We start from the raw sequence: 21,583 nt of genomic DNA, 5'->3' as shown, positions 1-21,583 counted from the left end.
GAAGAGGGTGATGCTTATAAACAACAGTAAAATTTGTCCTGGCCCCACCGTGTTCAGCTTTGTTTTGGGTTTTCCTTTATAAAACCAGGCTCACAGCCTCACCTGAACCTGTAAAAATGTATCTGAGTGAAGATTTCCACTAATGAGTTCTCTTCTTCTCTTTTCTCGGGTTGTGGTCTCACCACTGTGCTTTTGCCCTCACTACAGCCCTAAGTAAGGGTATGGTGTGTCTTTCCTGCTGTACTTCCTGAGATGGGCTCGGTTCATAAAGGGTTTACATGGGCAGCTTCTAAAATATTTTATGTGCTGGTTTCTCTGGGCATTCCAGCAAAGTGGTTTAGAAGCCCCTTCCTGCCGTTCTTGACGGTGCAGATAGTCCTCATTAGGGACCTGACAGGCGGCATTCCTGTCCTTCCTCCTCTGGGGTGAACAAGTGGTTACAGAGAAGTTTCAGTTTACTCTCGCATAGTTACAGGTCACACCAGTGCTGGAGGTGTGTGCTGAATTCACACTAGCTTCTCCTTTTTTTTTTTTTTTTTTTTTGACTGTGCATTTCAACTTCAGAAAGCCTAATCTTCTGTGAAGTATGTTCCTTAAGGGATTAGCATTCAGTAATTTTTATGAGTTTCCTGTAGCAGATACTGATCATTTTCTATCAGTCCCAAGGGCTAGGGATTGATTTTTGGATGAGCTTGAATGATAGCTTGAACCAACAGTTTTCCACTGAAATGTTGAATCGTGACAGGTGATGTGAAAGCCTTGTGCCACTGTCACAACCTCAGATTGCAGTGTGGAGATGGTGTACTGCTGGTCCTTGCTAGGTTGGCCCTGATTGCCTCTTCCCTCTTTCCCCCAGAAGGATTGCCATGGGTTCTCCCAGGCTCTTTGGGAAACACATCTCTTTCCAGAGCTTCCAGGATTTCCTCATGTGTGTGGCTTCTTTGGGACTTTTCAATTTCAGCGGAGAGGGACCAAGATCCCTGCCTGTAGTGTTCGTTTATTCAGCAGTCCAGGATGCTCTACAGATTCCACTTTAATCAGGATGGAAATAATTGTGAATTTTGCCAGTATGGCTTCTGTGCCTCTCCCATAAACTTTTTTCCTAAAGCAGCTCTTCGGTATTGGTCTCTAGCTGGGAATTCCCTTTACAGCAAGAAGTTTCATCAGGTCTTTTCTAAGTATTGCTGAAATGTGAGGTGTGACCTTTGTGTTGTGGCACTTGGGATTCCTGGACGAAGGCTGTATGCAGGTGTGGGCTTCTAGATGGGGAATGAGAGGCATATTTGAGGCTGCAGTGATTCCCTGTTCATGTCCCTCAGGCTTTCTCCTGAGGTCTTGACCTCTGTGGAGTGTGACCTCTCTGTGCTGTAGGAGCCGATTCCTGCATGACAGACCATGCATGGTGTTTCCCCACCCCAAAGGAAATATTTCTAGTGGAATTTTTATGATAGTGCCTGGGGGCCTACATTAAGGGGATAAAAGGTGGTTATTCTAAAACCTTTTCTGAATTCAACTTCATGGAATCCTACCAGGAAGCCACACAGAATCGGTGTAGCTGTGTCTCTCTTTTTCTCTAAAAATCAGACTTCTGCCTCTACAGGTACAGGTAATGGCTGGCTGGAGCTAAGGGTGGAACTATGCCAATTCAACGGGAGAATCTTCTTGTATTTTTCCTAAAATTCAAAACCTCCTTTGCCTGTCTTCTCCTGAAATTCCCTGGCATCTCTTATTTCTCCCACCCTAGCAAAAGCTTTAAGACATGTGGGAAAGTATAATCACAGAGGTACTGGCATCAACTGACCTTAATGGGCGCAAACAACTCATATAATTGCTTTATTTCATTAGTTCTCACTTTCAGATCATTGAAAGCTTCTGCAGTGTGGTGTTTGTGCACAGAATAGTTGTTTTGTGGGATGTGTAAGAGGTCCTGCAAGTTCTGCAGCATGGTCACGATGCAGATCTGCCCATCCTGCATGGGATAGAGCATCAGGAACAGGACAGTCAGTCTTATTTTAATGAGTGTATGGGTCGGATCGGGTGTTTTTTCGGCTGGGCATTAACGTTTGTGTTGATGGCAGTAATACTGAGTGTTTGGGCGGATACTGTCATGCAATCTAACTCTGTACCATGGTGCAGTATGTGTTTCCATGGTATCAGTTCACTTGTCCAGGGCAAGCTGTGTGGCCAAAACATGAAACTTTTTGTCCTCTACCTGAGAATTTTGTGCTTCCAGTGGTGTTCATAAAGCCAGTGTTTTGTGTTTGTCTGTGTGTCTTGTGCTGGTTGGTCTTTCAAGAAAGTTTTCACATCTTAGAATAAGATTTTGTTTGAATAGCAGGGGTCAGCCTCTAGGGACGTAAGAAATTTGATCTGAGGATGACAATTGCTGAGATAAATACAAATATTCAGAAATGTCCAGAGATAACTAAAGCAACATGTTGTAACAGTACTGCATGCAAAGCCCACGAACCCTTGGCACTAAACTAAGAAAAGTGTAGGAGTAGGGCTTTACAGCCTCATGAAAACTTTGAAATCAAAGCTAACGTGAAAAAGGGCCTCACTTGCTACTGGCAATGATGTAAAATTGTGTATTGAGGAATTAAAGCTTCGAGAAGGCAGTGGTGTTCCCCAGTGCAGTAATGGTGATAAGCCAGGATAAAAGTTGTGTGCAATTCTGTGTGCTGAACCTGGCAGAGGAAAGTACTCCAAGATTACCATGGCTAATTTGGGTGTGCGAAGGTTTGCTTAAAGCCTCAGTCAGAGGTGGATGAGCTCCTGCACTCTGGAAGCACTATTCCAGCCTGTGATGTGGTTCAGTCACCACCCTCCCCTCAAACGAGAGTCCCAGCACTGGTACCATTGCACTGCACACACGTTATTCCTGCAAATTGGAATGTTGACCCTCCTCTTTGCTCTGTGCTGCTCCAGCAAAGCTCCTCCAATCTTTCAGTCATTGGGTCAGGTGGGAGTGGTGCAAGTGCTGCTCATCTCCACCTCCTGCTTTCCCTGCTGGGGCGGGGTCCTGCCGGGACAGGTAAGGCCGTGCACCTCTTGCCAGCACCTTGCTGACTGGATGTGGCTGTGTGAGCTCAGCCTGCTCTGGCAGTTGGCTGTGCCTGGCCCGTGGGTATCCCTGGGGAAGGGGGTCGTGGTACTGTCCTGCCATCACAGGAAGAAGCTGTTTCCTGCAGACCTCTGCTCTGCATCCTGGTGCTGTGTGCTTTGCTCCAGCATGACCCAGCTCAGCAGCCTCCAGCCTTTTTCTCTTCCCTGAATGGCAGGCTCCCAAAGCCTCCCCTGGAGGTGCATAGCTTTGTATAGGGAACTTAATCCTGCTGACTCCAGGTAAGCTTCTTTGCACTTTTTATGGATTCCTTACAGTCTGTTCACATGCTGGTTCAAAACCTTTGCCTTGATATGATGCTTCAGGAGATCCTTCGAGGCAGCTTTTCCCCTGTGCCACAGAGAAAGGCAGAGAACAGAGGAGGCAATGAGATTTAGTGTTTGATTTTTTCTGAAGTTAAGATGAAGTCAAGATACTGCCTATAGGGGCAGTTCTGAAGGCACGCCTTGGCCGCACATACCTGTGTTTCGTGATGAGTTGGTCATTTCACATCCTGCTGGAAAAGCAATGCACTACCAGCATGAGGGAGATCATGGAGAGCAAGGCTGGGTGCAGACCTCTGCCCTGGGAGTGTCTTCTGGACTGGTGTAGTGTATGGCTTGGTCACTCTGGCTGGGAGTCCGGGAAAGATTGCTCCACATGCTGAAGTCCTCATTTCTGGTCATATATGGGAATTAAGGCTGGCGAAGCTGACTCCCCAGGCAAATGTTTAGGGGTGAGATTCTTCTTTAAGCAGTGACTAAGACGATGATTATAAGTGAATTCTGCACAGCTGACTCTGAGCCCTGTTTGGGACCAGCAGTTGTAGGCTGTGCCAACTGGAAAAGGTCAGCTAAAGCTTGGAGCTGCCTGGGCACACGGCAAGGTGTCTGGTTTGGAGCAAGGAAGAGCCACACTCAGCTTCAGCAGAAGCAGATGGCTCAACTCTGCAGCCTCAGCTCATCCAGGAGCAGACACCTTTCATTTCCCAGTGTCAGTGTCTACTCTGGTTCAAGGCAGGCACTGGCATGTACAGAAGCTTGTAGCACAAGGGTCTGCATCTCAAAGGAGCTTTTCTGCTCTGGTCTGAGGGTGGAGGGAGACTCTTGATGGGAAACTCGGTGATGCAAATCTACTCTTGAGGAGCTTCAGGATCAGCTGAAGTGGCCAGTGTCCTCCTGCTTGGGCTTTGTGGCAGCAGCCATCTGAGCTGATTTGCAAAGCATTTTCAAAAGCAAACAGTTGTCCTATTTACTTCCTCTCCTCAATGGAGAAGAATTACCTGTGTCAGCAGAGCTGAGAAGTTATTTTTATTTCAGGCTTGGTGGGAGGAGTATAAATTTGAACTCTTCTGGGTGTAGCTAGTTAAAGATCCTTCTGGAACAGAAACATAGCAAAACATTGCAGCTCCCGATCTGGGTGGTGATCCTGAAAGGAAGCATAGCCATTTGGGGAGAATGATGCTACATCAGGAGCTGGTAGTGCCAAGCATAATACTCCAGGTCTTTATCTTCAGCTGGTCTTTTGGACGCGACAGGTTGCCAGTGTAGAGGCAGTTGGTGCAGGAGGTCTTGCAGGGTTGTCTCATTCCATTTGTGATTGGCAGGCTTTAGAGCAGTCCCTTGCTTAGAAAAGTCACATGAGAAAAGCATTATCATGTATTTTTAGATGTCTTTTAAAGTGGCGTAGTGGCTGAAAAGAAAGCTGCGTCAGGTCACTCTCCTGCTTGCTGCAGTTTGCCCAGGAGTGCTCGAGCGGACTGTTAATGTGGAATAGATCCAGTGAGAGCCTTCTGCTGTAAGGGAATTGCTCTGCCTGCTACCAGGATGCAGCTGGCTGTGGGAGGTGACCATAGCTCTCAGCGTGTGCTGCTCAGATGCTGCTTAGGACAATAGTGGGAAATGAATGGGAGATGTCCAGCTGAACCCAGTTTAATTTCTCTTTATCTGTGGAATCGTCTGGGTTTTTCTTGGTGTCTTTGTGCAGTGCTCTTGCCCGGCACAGTTTGTTGCTGGGTCCAGACTTGGTGTACTCAGCTTCTCAGACTTGGTTTGAGCAGGTGCTGCTGGCAGAAGTCCTTCCTTTTCCTTATGCAAGTGAAAAGGAAAAGAGAAGTGGTCCTGCAGACCCTACATCCAGCCCGGAAACTGAGCCAGATGGAAACTGGGCCCTTGTTTGTCTCTTGTTGCATTCCTTCAATGTGTGTCGTTTTCCACATCCACTTCTCTGTGCACTGTAACTCTTGCACCATCACAAAGGGAAGAGAGGAGTGGGATGAGAGAGGTGGAAATACTTCCTTGAGCAGTTACAGTGATTAAAATTATGATGTGGCTGCCTGTGTTGCTATTGTGGGTCTTCAGGCAGACCAAGGGACATCTGCCCTGTGAGGAAGAGGCAGGGAGAAAGGTCAGCCATTTCTTTCTCTACAGATTTTCCAAGTCCTTGCCAACATGGGAGGATACATACAGCTTGCAGGCCCCATGTTGCACGGTCCCTTGAGATCTTTGTGGGCCACTGAATAGGAGGAAAAGTTCACCGGTGTAGGAAGGAAGCATGATGCAGTGCACTGGAGGGTGGGAATATGAGCTGACATCCTGGGCTGCACATGTGGGTGAGGTTATTGGTGTTTCAGATGTTTGGTGGCTGGGCTGTCATCCCACCGCCTGCCAGATATGAAGACCATTTTTTTCCAGTTCTGCTTGTTCAGAATAAGCTGAAAGAATGGGAAGCAATGGAGAGCAGGAGACTTGAGAGAAGCCACCTCTAAATGCAGCAGTGTTTATATAACAGCTAATACTAAATATTCATATAAGATAAACTCCCATTTTTACCTTGAAGCATCTGGTGAGGTGACCATTCAGTGACAACGTGTAGGGAGGTGGTACAAGAAAGCTGGAAAGCTGCAGGTCACTCTCCTTGTTTTCCTGGGAAAGATGTGTATTTTTCCTTGTTTACTTGCTAGAGTGCTTAGTCATGAAAAGAAGCAACTGAGGGGAAACTTATGTCTTTTCCATCTCTTGCAGCCTTTGTCTCAAGACAAGGTTCAAAAGTGACTCTCGTCAAGGGCTGGAGACTTCAGGGAGCTGTGATCAGGTCTCACTAGATGCTGGCCTTCAATATGATGTGGACATGGCTAAGAACATAATCTAAAGTAAAAATGTTGAGCTTTTCAATGTGACCTGATAAACTAAAAGAGTATTTAGCAAGAAAATTAAGTTTTTTGTCTCTCTCACTTAAAATGAGTGTGGATGTGCTAAGAGCTCTTTGGAGATGTCTCTGCATCTCACCCAAAGACCCAGGTTGCTGCTTAATTTATGCCTCCTCAATTTGAGCTCAGGTTTCTGGAGATGGATTTTAACAGTGACCCTGGAGCAGAGCAGGGTGGTGGGTGGTGGATGTGGCTGGCGAAGGTGCCCCCACAGAAGCAGGGCCTTCCTTGCCTGATGTTGTTTGGGCTGGGTTGGAGGTTGGTGTGTGCTCCTGGGCTGAGGCAGATGGACAGCTGCATGTGCCACTGCCTTGTAGGGAGATGTGCTGGCTGTTTCTCAGAAGACTCCTGGAGCTGGTGGCTCCTGCAAGCCTGGCCCTCAGGGCTGGGGATGTGCACGCCTGGCCTTTCGCCTGGGTGCCTTTTAGTGCCTGTATAAATACCAGCAGGCTTCAGATGCATTGCAAATTCTGGCCCTTTTTTTAAGCCTGAATCATAAATAGGTTGGTGCTCACTTGTGGGTCCAGCAGAGCTGTCATTAGAAATGATGTAATGATTAAACTCAGTGTCATGATGGCTTTCCTGCCAAGCTTCCCTCCCAGATCTTGTTTTTCTGTTCTCTTCAGGAGCATCACAGGTGCCAGGTGAGAGACATTTAGGCCCTAGAAAGAAGTTAATTTAACAGAACTTGCTATGAAGTGGCATTTCTTTCGGTGAGACAGACCAGCCACAGTCTGTCTTCTCCTTTTGATGCAGACACTGATTGTGCTCACTGTGCTTCCCAGGGAGCCCGTCCCGGCTGCAGCACAGCTCTGCAGTAGATTTTATAGTTAGTGCTCTTTGGAATAAGTGTCATTTAAAAAGTATCCAGCCAAGGAAGAGGACAAGATGTAATTCCAGTGACGTTTGTGGATTTTTTTGTTTGGATTTTTTTTCTCCAGAAGGACAGTGGTTTCTATTAAAGGGAATTGGCAGTGCCTGGCCTTTAGCCCTGGGCAGGAGATGAGCTTTGAGGGTTCATCCCTTCTCTGCGGGGCCAGGGTGGTTTTCTGAACTCCTTAAACAATGCAAAGCTCAAATCAAGCCATTCCTTGCACATCTGATATTGTTATAGTTAACCTGTGGAGCTTTTGTGTACGAAGCAGAGGTCCTGGGAAGGTATGAGAAACAAGCTATTTTTACTCCATCACAAATAGGGCTTGGCATGTTTATTTTAGACTCCGGAGCGGCTCAGGCCACTGTGGGGTTTTTTATAGTCTTCTGCTGTTACTGTCAGATTAAAAAATCAACTTGAACTCTGGAAATCACAGGAAAATAGGGTCCCCCGGTGTACTTGGCTCCAGTGAGGCTCTGAGGAAGCTGCAGGGAGGAGTTGCCTGTGTCATGCAGTGTGCCAGTCTCGGGGTCTTCTGCATACCAGAGAAGTCTTTTCTGAGCCACCAGCTGTCCATGGACTACGTGCCCTTCTGTTGCATCAACTGCCCTGCAGAGGAACAGTTCCCTTGCTGGGTGTCCTGACTGCATCTGTAAAAAGTCCACAGCTGAATAACTTGAGGAGCTCTGGAGGCTTTGCCATGAGGTGAGCAATGCTGCAGCAGGTCATTTGTGCCTCCTGCTCCACAGAAGATTTGAATTGTGAGGTCACCAGCATAGCTTTGAATTTATTTTTTTTTTTTCTGCAGACAAGTTCACCAGGCAGCAGGAGGTGAAATTAATGAGACTGGCTTGTTTTCCTTCTGCCACTGGAGTCTGAAAAGAGAAGGATTTAGGTCAGTTGTGCTCAAAGAGTGGGAGGATGCGTGGGGGGCCCCCATCCCTTTCCCTGCATGGCCAGCTCTCTGCTTCTGCTGATGTGTGGTTGAGGAGTGCCCCTTTAATGGCAGGTGTGCTTTGCACAGGCACTTCCAACTTCTAAGCTCTTTATCCCAGTTTATTAATAGAAGTAATTAAAAGTGTGGCCAGTGCTGTATTTGCTCCATGGTAGTGGTGTGCACAGTGTTCAGTGGTGGGTCAGTGTGTGCAAATGCGTAACACAAGCAGCCCAGATTGTCTCTGCCCACGCAGGCTTAACCTTGCCACTGAGGCGCCTGGTCAGCAGCCAGTCCCAACCTCTGGGCTGGGGGATCCTGCTGAGCCCTGGGCTGATCCAGCCTCTTTGGGGTACAGGCTGGAGCTGCAGCTGATCCAAGAGGCTGTAGTGTTTATTGTGAAGCAACACTCCATCAAGAAGCCAGTCGAATTATTGACTGTTTAATTGATTCGCTAATAAACATCACTGGTACTAATTTCCAGTTAGAGCATTTTGCACACTTAGTATTCTAAAGCTCAGAATTATTACTGCTAAATCTGACAAATGGCAAAACCACTTCTGAATGGCAGACCTGTCATCCCTCCCTCCCATGGCACTCTGTTGGTGTCCAAGTCCACCCCCTTTGCCCTCCCATAGCAAGCTTTTGGCCACACACCAAGTGGAGAGTCCAGGAGGTTGTCTGGGGCATTCCATGGCATTCTGGGGGGTTCGGTCTGTTCTCTGGGGTCATGGCTGTCTGTAGGTGCCCCTGCTCCTACAACAGGAAGGTTGACCCTCCTTTGTTCTCCATTTTTTCCTATTTCAGAACCCATCTCTTCCTTGGTCTTGTCCCTCCTGTTTTCAGCCCAGATTCCCGGGTAATGGCCCTGTATTCCTTTCTGCTCATCGCTTTAAACTCTGCTGCATCCATACCCAAACCTGGTATTTGTGCTACATAGAAGTTTCATCTGTCAGCCTTGCCTGACTTGATGTCACCTCAGTGGCCTCGCAAGTCTCCACACCCTGAAGCTCCCTTAAAATTACATGGCGTGTGTTGGCTGCTGTACACCAAAGACAAAAATCCCTAATGCAAATCACGGCGCTTCAGCCTTGATTCCTCTCCCCATGTCCAATTAAGCAGTTTCTTAGGTGCAGTCTGCATACCAGTGCAGGAAATTAACATTTTCTACAGTTTTTAGGCTTACCCAGCATTCTTACCCTGGAGCTGTTGGAACTGCTGCCATGGCTCCCTGCAGAGGTCCCAAGTAGCCATGGCCAGCAGTGCTCCATCAGGACCTTCTACTTACAGCTGTCTCCGAAGAATTTACAGCCTAAGCTGTAAGGATGGAAAAGGAGATAAGGGCTCATGTTGCCCTGTTCTGCTGAGCAGTCACAGAGCTCCTCTAAGCTGATTTAGCTGATAGTGGTGAGGAACAGTGGGACAGGCACTTACCTGCCCCAGGTACCTGGCCTAGCAGGCACGTGTTCTCCCCAGCTCTCCACAGCACCGATGGAGATAACTGCAGTACCCCGGGGGTGTTTTCCCCCTCTCAGTTTCAAGAGCTTGATGAGCAGGAGGGGTTTGTGATGAGGATTGGGGTTTCAGCTTGGTTGTTATCTATTGACTTGGTTGACTTAAGTCTGGCTCTCAAAAATAGGTAAGGCAGCCAGGCTCAGTGTGTCTGGTCTGTTCTCCAAACAAAGCACAAGCTTGGCCACAGTGCTGTGTGTTTTGGATTAAGCAGGCCTGAATTTATTTGTCAAAATTAATACTTGTGTACTGTAAGGCACCAGGGGAAGTCTGTGTTGTGAAGGTTAAGCAGTGTTTTGTTGGTATCTGGTGCTCGAGGACCTGTGTCCGTAATGGGATGGGTGCTGAGGAGCAGGATCTGCCCTTAGCCATGCTCTACTGTTTGCTATACTTTGTACCTTCCAAAAGCACAACTGCTGTGTCTGGGTTTTCCCTTCTGCAAGAGGGTCCAATATCCCTGTGAATGCAGTGTGTTTGGGTTGAAGTGTGTGGGTTGAGGTCTGTGTGCAGACAGGCTACCCAGGTTAGGACACAGGGTGATCCATTTTCACTGTACATGCTTCTTGACCACGTCTTTAGAGGAGCAGGGCCTTCGGGGAGCTTTGGCATGTCTGCAGTGTAGTTGGCTTGTTACGTGCAGTATTTGTGTCCTGGCAGCCCTGCTCACTGCTCAAATGGAGCTCCCAGAAATTGCTGCCAGTGGAACGTACTGTGGCCTTGTCAATGACAAAAATACCTATTTCTTGAGAGGGTTACTTTGTGTGCAGTTACTGGTGTATTTTCTTTTGCTTATTGGCCTGTAAAATCAGTGGGAAAAGGTGGCTTTGAAAATATACCTATTGTTGTTGGTTTGTGAATAAAGATGTTTTTAATCCACAGGATTTGATGTATTGGTAGAGACCTGATGTAATAATACAGAATAAATGTGTTTGTAGAAAAGTACCTGAAAAAAAACCCTAAAAGTCATACCCTAGGTGGTGCAGCACAGTTTTAAAAGTCAGCAGCAATTTTGCCTGGCAGCCTGCAGGTCTAAAATGTGAAGCATTGCACTGTCCTTGACTAATATAATAAACTTTGAAACAAAGTAGTTTAAAATATTTATTTATAGGAAATATACTCAGATACTGGAATGCAACTACACTGACACTTAATATATTCCTGGAAGAGTTGTGTGGCTGGTCAGCATTTGTTTTCCAAATTCTATTTTCAGCTCTTCCAAACATTTCCATAGGTGTTTTGGACAGCTTTTCCCTGGTGTGCTGCAGCCCATGGCTGCTGCCAGCAGACTGGGAGAGCCAGTGTAACAGAAGGGCTCTGTGCTGAACCCCCCACCATGGGAAACTTGCTGCTCTTTCCAACAGTCCCTGAGCAGGATGCTGGGGGGGCTGTGATCTCTTTCCCCACCTGGCACGAGTCCCTTTCCCCAGGACAGGTGCAGCTGTGTGCTTAACCTTTGTTGCCAGAGGAATTCAGCCCTTCTGCCAGATGCCACATTCTTCCTTTCCTGGGATGATCCAGCCTGTCCCCTGCTGAAACAGCCCTTCCCAGGGTCCTCAATGACAGGGCCTCTACTCCTATGGCTCAGGGTGACCACACACACTTGTCCTCCTCGGGCACCCTTGACCAATTTGCTTTATTTCTTTTATTTCCCATGTTTGACGCTCTTGCTTCACCCTGGCTTTTCCCATCCTCCTGATTTCCTCAAAGCTGGGAACATGTCAGGTGCATTTTTTTCAACGGAATATCCCTAAGGGCAACCCTTAAACAATCCTCTCAATGAAGAGGAAACCAGAAGGGTTGGGGTAGGGTGTCCATAACCACCTTAATGCTTGCAGCTTCCAGACCTGGCGGGAGTAGAAATCAATGTGTGTGTCACCCTCACAGAATAAACACCCTTGCAAGGACTTTGGCAAGTGGAGCTGGAGCCGTCTCTCCAAGGCCATGGTATAGTTTGTTTTCTGGGACAAAGACTACTTAGACATCTGGATTGCATTGAGGATTTTAGGGGAAAGATAAATTATTAGTTTGCTGTGAATGGAGAATGACTCTGATTGCTCTGTGAGCGTGCTTTTGCCAGCTCACTGCTGCACAGGCTGAATTCACGTTCTTGTGCTTCAGAAAGAGAAACAGCAACTGTGGAGGCTGTCGGCCATGTCCTGGGAACGGGGGGCTGAGCAGACCTTTCGTGACCTTCTGGTGTGCTGGGAAAACACGCTTATTTTATGGGCAGTTAATTTATAGAAAGTTTCTGTTTAAATTTCCTCCATGGGCTGTAAAACCAGAGGACAGCTGCACGCATTAGCCGACTAATCAAACACTGCTCACCCCTGGCTTGCCCTCCCCTTCTCACCACCACCACTAACTTCGGGCTCCTTCATGTCAGTGAGTGTGGCAGCTTTGGGAAATATAATCAAGAACTGTCTGCAGAAGAGTGGGTGGTGCTCCCAGGGTTTGGAGTGTCCTTTCCGAGACACAGTTCTTTAGGACTGGGCTTTTCCCCATGAGCATCCAGGGTCAGGCAGGTTTTGTATTGCACCGTCCCTGATTTATGACGGTTCTGCTGTGCTCTCTGCCCTAAGGAGTGGTGCTGTCTGCCACGGAAATATCCACCCTGGGCTGAAATAAAAACTTTGTTCACATTTTGCTCCTCTTCCGGGCGTGGGGAAACCTGGAATTGTTTCCTGCTGCCTCTTCCGTCCTTCCCCAAAGACTGCAAATAATTTAACCTCACTGATTTGTTTGCAGTGGTGTCCGAGTTCATCTTTCAGTGAAAGGAAGTCACTTTAGATGGGTGCTGGGGCACCCGAGCTCCAAAAATGCAACTTTGCCTTGGCTCCCTGCAGCAGCCAGCCTGATACGATTTCAGTATGGCTATGTGCTGTAATAAACTTGATCCTAATAGCTAATTTTGATCTAGTTTGACAGAGAGGGTGAGAACTTGGACACTGAATCTCTTAAGAGCTCCTCAGAGCTGCTTTTTCCTATTCTGACAACAAGCAGGCTCATGTTCCACCGTCTGCTATTATTGTACTGGTTTATTTTCCATCACCTCAGCATATTAAAACTAATGATGAAAAGGAGAAACTCCTAGCCCATGTGCAGGACTGAAAAACAGAACTAAAACTCCTGTCCCTGCCGTCCCAGCAGTATCTGCTGCTGCTACTAACAGCTGTCCTGCCTGATCTCCCTGCTGCCTGTGCTGGTCAGCTGCAGGGAAGGCAGAAGAGCCGTCTCTGTGTTGGAGAAGTTGGTGTGTTTTCACCCTTATCTCCCTTGTGTTCTAGGTAGTTGGTTGACCAGTGCAGAAAATTACTTTGGCTGTGTGGTTAGAGGCATTAGAGACTTTTTTGGAGCCCCTGCTTTATCTGCCAGGAATTTAATAGAGGTATGATGGCAGGAAAGAGCAAAGGTGAGCACGTAACACCCATTACAAGTTTCTGAACCTGCAAGGGCTCCTGCAATAAACCCCTGCAGCAGATTGCCCAGTGTGATGCAAGAAAACTGGCCCAATATCTCTTCATTTCATTTGAGCTGGGGCCTGTTTCCCTTCCTTTAAATCTCCTCTGCAGCAGTTGGGGAAAAAATGCTGCAGAAAGAAATGTCAGGAATGTGAACAGCAGGTGGGGACTGGCAGATGTACTTATCAATCACGACAGGCTGACGAGTGGTTTATTCCTCTAAAGAGCTACTGTTTGCCTCCAGCTTGGTTTACTCCTGTCCTCTCCAACTCCCTCCAGCCTCTACTGAGGTTCAAGTTAAGAGCAGGGTAGATTTCCCAGTTTTCTGGAGCATGTCATGCTTGGTGCAGGACTCTCTGCTCCAGGAGGCCAGAAGAAGGGGAGGGCAGGGGCAGACCCGGTAAATCACACTGGAAGGGTTACAGCAGCACACCTCATCAATAACATGCCACATCTCAGGGATGGGATTTGGGAAGTCTGCTTCCGTGGTGCCCAAGCAGAAGAAAAACTCGATTAGTTAATTGAATTTTCTGCACTGTTGCTTTTCAAAACATGACTTCATATCTCAGAGGAGTCTGGAGCTATTTCAGTGGAAAAACCCTATTTTAAGAAGGTGGAACTTTGAGGACATTATTTGCATTTTGTGAGTGAGAAGACTGACACTCTTGATAGCAGTTCTGGACCTGTGGAAAGGGGAGCAGGATCCTCTGGACTTCAGGGGTTCAGAGAGAGTGAGCCATAGTTTGGTGTGGCTGCTCCTGATTTTTTAAGCACCTTTCACTTCATATGGAAATGCCTCTTTGTAGCAGGGCAACCCGATTTACATGAAATAACAGGCTGAATGGTGAAAAGCCTTTATCCGTTGATCTCTAAGCAGCTTTCCCGGGAGTGTTGGCAGTGTATGTTACAAGCAGAGCAAACCTGCCATCACAAACGACATTATGGATACTTTTCCTTCCAAGCTTTCATTCTGGCTGCTGTGCTTGTGTCAGAATTCATGTGTTATCCCCGTGCTTCGGATGCGCTCCATTTCTGTGCACTGGTCCTTGCAAAGTCCAGGATAAGCCGTAGGCTTGCAGGTGATGTCATTAGGCCTCTCCTTCAATGGCTCGCAGGTATTTTCCCCGGCTACCTCAGCTGATGTGGATCTTGCTGTTGTCTGCAGCGCTCCGGGCGCCCAGCTCCAGTTCACAGTGATTTGCCTTTGTGGGGACGTTACTGATGTAGAGAGTTATCTTTAAGAAAAATGAAGGCCCATCTGCCCCAAGCCTTCTTATCAGTTTTTCTTCAGATTGTTGCTTGGTTTTATGAAAGAGCAGTGGAACAAAGAAATAGCTTTCCCGAGGAATAAGCACAGTGAGAATAAGGGAGCAGACACAGAATAAAGATCTCAGAAAAACCCCTTTTTTCAGCAGCAAAATGCTCTTTTGAAACTCTGCTCACAGGGCACCACCTTGGCTAAAGGGGGCTTGTTTTGGGAGGTGCTGCTTTCAGGTTTTAGAGCGGTTTAGCAGCAGTTGAAGGGACAATTCTGGTCACAGCGCAGTTCCCAGTGCTACCTGGCTGCATCCTGCCTGGAGCACCTTGCCCTGGTCTGTGGCCCCCGGGCTGCTCCCGGTGCCCTGCCCGGCTCCCAGCGGGAAGTGGTCAGCTGGGAGCGCTGTGCCCGTGGAGCTGCCTGCGAGGGGAGTTCCCGAGCAGGGGCTGTGCCGGAGCAGGGTGTACTGCAGTAACCAGGGAGCAGCACGTCCAGATGCCACGAGCCCCGCAGCACATTCCCGACGAGCTGCGTCCCACTTGCAGCGATTTGGCCAGGGCTCCTCCCTCGTGCAGGATTTTCCCAAATCAGCTCCCATTTGGAGTGGATCCAGGCTCAGGCTCTGGGTGTGGGGTGGCCTGCTTTAGCTGCTGGGGCGGTTTTGCCTCTGCAGGGCATTGTGCAGCAGCGGTGTCTGGGGGACACCGTCACACCACCTGCCACAGAGACTGTTTGGAGTCGAATTTAACTCTTCCACTTAACTGCTTGCACTGGAATTTCCCATGCTGAATTTTGAATTTCTGTCCTGTGTCCTTCCCTCAGTCTTTGTTTCAGCTTTTCAGCAGAAGCAGTTCAGCCATTTCCAAGAGTTAAAAGATGTTTTTTAAAGTTATTCTGTCAGCATTTAAAAAACCGAACAGCCCCTAACTGCTTGCATTGAGAAGTCCTTGGGTGGCACAAAGGCTGCATGGAAGGCTGGCAGCCCCGGGTTCTGATTGTAATCTGTGTGCTATCTCCCCTCCCAGCAAAATGCCCTGTATCTTATGGGTCTTATCAGGTTACCGGGGTCTGCAAGGCTCCCAGTTCACCGGTGCTTTATAGGCTGGTTTTCATAGGTGCAGTACAGTCCTCCAGCTCGGGGCCAGAGAGATTGAATCCAGAGTGGGAGGGAGGTGATGCCTCTCCCGCTGTCCCAGTGCTGGGAGCAGGATCCAGTCTCTCCTGGGCTGCTTGCTGGCAGTCATGGATGGGTGATGGGCTCACCTGTCTCAAAGGCAGATGGAAGCTGGAGTAGAGGTGGAGAGAAGCAGTAAACTGTGGTACTTGCTGGGACCAGATCATGGACAACCTTAATTCTCAGGTATTCTGACTTTTTAACTCGTTATTTACAGCCTTGAGGTTTTAGGTGTTGCCTTTGTTACCGAGAGCAGCATCATACTCTGTTGGAAGAGGGGGGCTTAGGCTCAATCTGCAGCAGTGAGCAAAGCACCTGGCTGACATAAGGTCTTGAGGAGTAAGTGAGAGGCAGTCTGGCTGTTGCTGCCTGCAGTAGGAGGCATCATCATTACCTTTGAAAGAGTTTTTTGATTGTGTGTGGAAGGTGTTTCGGGTCTGTAACCTGGATTTGTTTGCTCCAGACAATTGACTGTGGTGATGCGACGGTGTGGACATTGTGGTCCCTGATCAGAGAGCAAAGTGAGTGCTTGGTGACTGTAACTAATAAGCCGGGTAATTTTCGGCACAGCATCTCTGCTTTATAAGGTATAGATTGAGCTGCTAGAACCACATTTTCCTCCTACCACCCCTTATGAAGCTCAGAAGAGGCCAATCCAGAGTTGCTCTTCAGAGTTTGTAGAGATCCTGGCTGTGGTGTAATTAGGTTTTTGTTTTTGAACTTTAAGCCCAGCCCCCTCCCAAGTGAGGGAATGGAGATTGTGACCAGGCTTTGTAGCTGGCTCAGCTGAATTACTTGTAAGTTCCTTGCCTACACCTGGACCATTCTGCATCCTCCAAATGCTGTACAAGGTGCAGCAAGGTCCTGCAGGACTGACCTTATCCCATCCTTGAACCAACAATCAGTTAAAGACAGTAAGCCAAGGAAATGCTGTATAACCACTGAAGTTAAGATAAGCTAAGCAAAGCTTTGGTGCATGTCCTTGGATACCTAATTGCTGTGCTTGCCACCTGCGGGTTGGAATTGCTCTCCAGCTCTGGAACCTAAATGGGATGTACTGTGATAAGCAGTTTAATTGTTTCCCCACATCTGCAGCAGCTCTGTAAAGCAAAGGCAGGCTGAACACACCTTTAGAGCTCCACAGCCTTCCCACAACTCCAAGACTGCTTTTTTTTCCTCTGGTGCTTGTGCATCTCTCTCCATAGAGCCCATATGCTCTTGATAAACTGTTTATGTTTTCCTGTGCTGTTTGGTAGCAATGAGCCCTCAGGTTTTCCTGGGAAGTGTTTCAGACTTACTGGGATATAGGTGCAGCCATAGAAACGTGACTGTGAGAACAGCAAGGATAGTCCAGTGGGTGCTAAGTAACACGATGCCCTCTTAAACTAATTACTGGGGCTTGGACATCGCATTAGTGACGAAGATCAGGCGAGTGCTGAGCCGAAATCAAAGTGAGAGTGGCTTGGTGGGGGGCGGATTCAGAAATGATTAAGGACAGATCCATTTGTCTGCTGTTACACAGCTCCGGGAACGCTTAGGACTGTTGTGGGTGGCTGTTGGCTGGGAAGTGGGGCTGTTGTCATTCCTCTGCCGAGGTCATCAGCACACACTGTGCCTGGGGCTGGGCTCTGCTCTATTCTGGGTGCCCCAAGGCAGAAGAGGGTGGTTCTGTGGGAGCAGAGCTCCAAGTAGTGGAAAAAGGGGCATCGAGGCATGGCTGTTACAAAGGGTTACACAGTCAGAATATGTCTAACTTGGCTAAGATGTGAAGGGGAGAGTGATTTTTGAGTGTCCAAAGCACACACAGTGAGCAGGAAAAGGTGATGCTTAGCTCAGAGAGGATCAAACTATTACAGAACCCAGTTGAGTGCTGGTTTAATTTTCCTTGTTCCCTCCAAATGGCATTCAACTGTTTTCCTGGGGCATGCATTGGAGCTCTGATGACTTTGTCCCCATTCTTGGGATTCTTGCAGAAGGAGTCATCCCGTGTTCCACAGTGTTTCTTTACACTGGGAAAGAAGTCAGTACAGGATCTGTCCAGTCTTACTCCATTTTTTTCTCCTTATAACTTTCATTTGTATTTTAATCTGCCCACTTCAGTTGCCACAGCTGCTGTCATCTTGCATGTCAGTGTGCAGCTGTGAGTCTGTGCTGCTGTCCCTTAATTTTCCAGATTGTCACCTAGAAAGCTGTGGGAGACAGTGTCAGCAGGCTGGGCAAGTAGCTTTGGTCTTCTGTGTAAAGATTGCATTGCAAGTCAAAATAGAGGGATGCAGTCTGTTCTCGCACTATTGGAAATACTCTGTAATTTAGGGGGCTTTTCCTCATAAACATTCAGATGTTGCTTTCAACATCTCTGAGCTGTACAAGATGGAGGAGGGAAAAATTACTGCTGTGGCTAAACCTCAGGGCCATTTTTTGAGCTCTGATACCAGATACCATGCCAGCCAGTTACCTGTTGCAATTGTGTTACACGACATGGGCTCTGTGGCTGCTTACAGAAGGGAAACACAAGTTTTCCTTGCCTTGTCCTTGCAGTTGCTCTGTCTCCTCTTTCTCCTGTGAATACTCTTTACCCAGTTTGTCCTTGGGTCCCAGTTTTGCATAACTTGTCTGGTGTCTGAACAGGACAGTTTGATCCTATTTTTAAGTCCTTTGGACTTGTTTGTCTGTGGAATTTGGGGTCAGGGAATGGCAGGGTGTTTATTTTGGAGTTGCTGCAGGGGAATTGCTCAGAGCAACCCTTGAAACTGCTTTGTGTGAGAGAGGAGCAGGTTACCCTGCACAGTATTTAGTTAACCTGGCTTTGTGCTGTCAGGGTTGTTTCTTTGGCCCTTCTTGCCCAGATCTTAAATGCATGATTCCTGGTTTAAGTAATAACCTTGAGCTGTGGCTGAATATGTCCTGTTATCTGTATGAATGGGGCAGAATGTTAGGGGTTTTTTTTAAAAAAGCCTAAATCTCACTGATACTTACTGCAGTGAATTAGTTGTTCTTGCCTTGAAATAATTGGACTTGTCTCTTGATTTCTCAATTCCAGAGCAGGGTGGGGAGAAAAGCTGGAGCTTTCTCTGTGCCAGTGGACCTGTGATGAGCAGCTCATCTTCCCTGCTCCTGGCTGAAGCCATCGAGGGCATGGTCAAAACCAGATGAGGGTTATTTTATAATTACACAGTGCAATTAAACAACATAATTTAGTTCAAATATAATACAGTGGAATTAATGCAGCAGGAATGCGATGCAGGCTCTCTTAGTGTCTGGTTTTTTAAGGTGCTCATCTTTGCTTTGTAGTTTAAATCAGTCTTCCTGCACTAGAGCATCTGGGAAGGAGATGGACCTGTGAAGCTATGCACTGTCCTTCTGCTTTGGTAAGCTTGTGCTCTTGGAGATACCTTGCTTTTGGAATTGCCCTTTGAAGGAAAGAGTGGCCAGCTTGGGCCAGAGGTGACTGTGAGGATCAGAGAGTGCCATTGAAGCAGTCCATCCCTTCAGTCCTGGTCTCCAGGAGAAGAAGGCATCTATAAAAATGTGTACCCGCAGGAAAAGGTTATTCATTTGATGGCTTTTAGTGACTCCTGAATTTCTGCTGCTTTAAAGGAATGTGTTGCCCAGCTGGAAGCTGCTGATCTGTAGGGACTTAATTCTTCCTCCAGAAACTTTCTCTGCCTCTGTGGCATGGGAGCAATGCTGCTTCATTTTGCAGCTTTCCCATTTTATGGTTGATGGTTAAAGTTGGAACATTTCTATCTCCTTCTGCCAAGAAGCATTTAGAACAGTTTTCATGAGAAGCATTAAAAGTTGGAGGTCCACAGCTGATGACCTGGCTGCTTGCATTAGACACTGGGGAGGTAAATATATTTAAATGAGGAGCTGTGGCAGTGTTGCTAGCTGAGTAATAAATTAGGGCTAAGAAACTCCATGAAGCTGAATCTTAATGCCTTGGCTTGGAGTTGCAGGGTGGGGTAGTAAAGCTGATGGAATGGTGGGATGTTTCTAAACAGAATGTGCCTGCCCTTAGTTACGCTGCCACAAAGAACATAAATACTGCTGCATCACAGCTGAAGTGCTGAAAATGGCTTTTTGTTGGTGTTGCTTTCCTTGGTTCCTGTCTTCGCTTAATGTCAGCTGTTGGTGCTTTGCCTCCCCTTGGTAGCAGCAGCAGGTAGGGGAGAGATCCAAAGCTTTGCCTCCATTCCTCTGCTTAGTGCCTGAATCCTGGCACTGTGACACCAACCTGTAGGAAATTATAGTGCTTGAGCACTTTCAAGGACCTGCTAGAAATATTTCATTATCTGAGGAATTTTGTGGAATACCCAGAAGGTGATTATAAACCCTTGGAATGTGGCCGTGTCTCCACAGAGCACTTCAGCCAAACAGCATTTTGAGGTGACTCTGAAACTTCCACCAATCCTCTTCTGATTTGAGTTTGGTGCCTGCAGCCCTGAGACTGTGTGTTCCTGGCACTGGAAGATTCCCTGCCCAAGCTGCCCACGCTTGGGTGCTCCTGCTTCAGTAGCATTAACAGAGCCAGTGCCTGCTTGGTGGCCGCAGTGCCAGCGTGTCCTAGGGAGGCCCAAAAGCTGTTCTAGTGAAGAAAAAAATGTGTCAAAGCACAGGCAAGGGTTCTGCCATGAGCCTTCTGATTCAATTGTAAGGCCAGAGTTGCAGCCTCAGAAGGATTTCCTTCAGAACAGGACTTGAAACTTCTATCAAGTTTCCTAAGGAGGTGATTTGCAGAACTGCCCTGCCTGTCAGTGTCTTTTCATGTCTGTCACCCCTCTGGTAGCTTCTGTTTGCTAATTTGGCAGAAGGACATTTGTGCCTTATTTATTTAAATTAAATCAATATAAAATAGACAACTGGTAGGTGGAAGAATTTTAGCAAAAAAGACACTGAAGCTCACCTCCCTCCTCTATGTGACCCATTCAATGTGTACTCCAAAACTCCAGATTTTCTGCCTTGCTGGACTTGGGGGTTTGTCCCTCAGAGTCTTTCTCTTTTTGTAAGGACTCTTTAGTACTTGTTTAAACAGAATGTCCAGTGGAAGCTTCCTCTCCAATTAGGATATTCGTTGTTTCTCTTCCATGTGGATTCTCCGGATCCTCATAAGGGGTTTTGTTCATCCTTTAATTCAATTAAGAAATCAAGCAAGAGATGAAAATCTTTTTAGTCTCATTCGTTTCAATGCTCATGACTACAGCAGATAAGAACATCTCCTGCACAGTACAGCTGAGCAGCTTAAGGGAGGGAGTGCTTTTCCAGGCTGAGATTTCAAGTGCTGCAGGAAATCTATGGATGATTTTGTCCCTTTGGAGCAAGGGGCACAGGAAAGGCTGCAGTCACTTGTCGGTGGTGGTGGCTTGGTTTAAACCTGATTTTGAAGCAGCAGAAACCTCTTTGATAGAAACCCACTTTCCAGTTTGGTGACTTCTATCAAAGGTCATTAACAGGTGCGAATTAGACCTGGAACAGCTGGTGGATGGTGAGTTGATACCAGGGGACAGGACACACAGTGGTGACTGTCACATTAGCTGCTCCTGCACATGTCCTTTGGCGCTTTCCTGGGAGCAACCTGCTTGCTTGGAAACACAAGGTCAGACTCTGATACCTTGTAGTCCTCACATTTAAAAAGTGACATCTTGTGTTTTACTTCTTTCTTGCCTTGTCTCCAGGTGCCTCAGCTGCCAACCCAGTGTCCTCTGCTTCTGTTGCCAAGGTCTTCATTGCAGAATGAGTGACAAGTTCAGCATGGTACAAAACTTTCCTTTATAAAGAGAAGGTTGGAGTCAAAACTCCCTGTTTTATCTTGGTGCCTTGAGTTCTGGTTTTTTATTAAACCTTGGGAACTTATAAAATATTTGTATGTGCGTGCACATGTGCATGTATATATAGATAGATATACACACATCTCTTGTGTTTATATTCAAAATATGCATTTTTATGGCATTTGTATGGAAAGAGATCTTAGTCCCATCTTAATTTATTTTTCTCCATAAAGTTTCTTAGTTTAATTTCCTGTGGATTTCAGTACTGCCTTTAGCTTATGTTCCCTTAAACACAGA

The 21,583-nt window shown here is 47.2% G+C and overlaps 1 protein-coding gene across 2 annotated transcripts in view; it reads left to right on the top strand.

Moving 5' to 3' along the window:
- Positions 1-21,583, top strand: part of DAG1 (dystroglycan 1) — a 49,569-nt gene that overhangs the window by 4,470 nt on the left and 23,516 nt on the right. The window contains exon 1 of one of the 2 annotated variants that reach the window (XM_066327047.1): positions 3,330-3,345. The exons of the other annotated variant lie outside the window; for it this stretch is intronic. The gene's annotated coding sequence lies outside the window, so the exon portion shown is untranslated. Of the gene's footprint in view, positions 1-3,329; positions 3,346-21,583 lie in introns of those variants that run through there. 2 annotated transcript variants of the gene reach the window in all.

The sequence above is a fragment of the Sylvia atricapilla genome, chromosome 11 (genome assembly GCF_009819655.1).
Source record: "Sylvia atricapilla isolate bSylAtr1 chromosome 11, bSylAtr1.pri, whole genome shotgun sequence".
Taxonomy (NCBI): Eukaryota; Metazoa; Chordata; class Aves; order Passeriformes; family Sylviidae; genus Sylvia; species Sylvia atricapilla.
The sequence above is the reverse complement of the archived record's forward strand: the minus strand, read 5'-3'. Positions and strand labels throughout refer to the sequence as shown.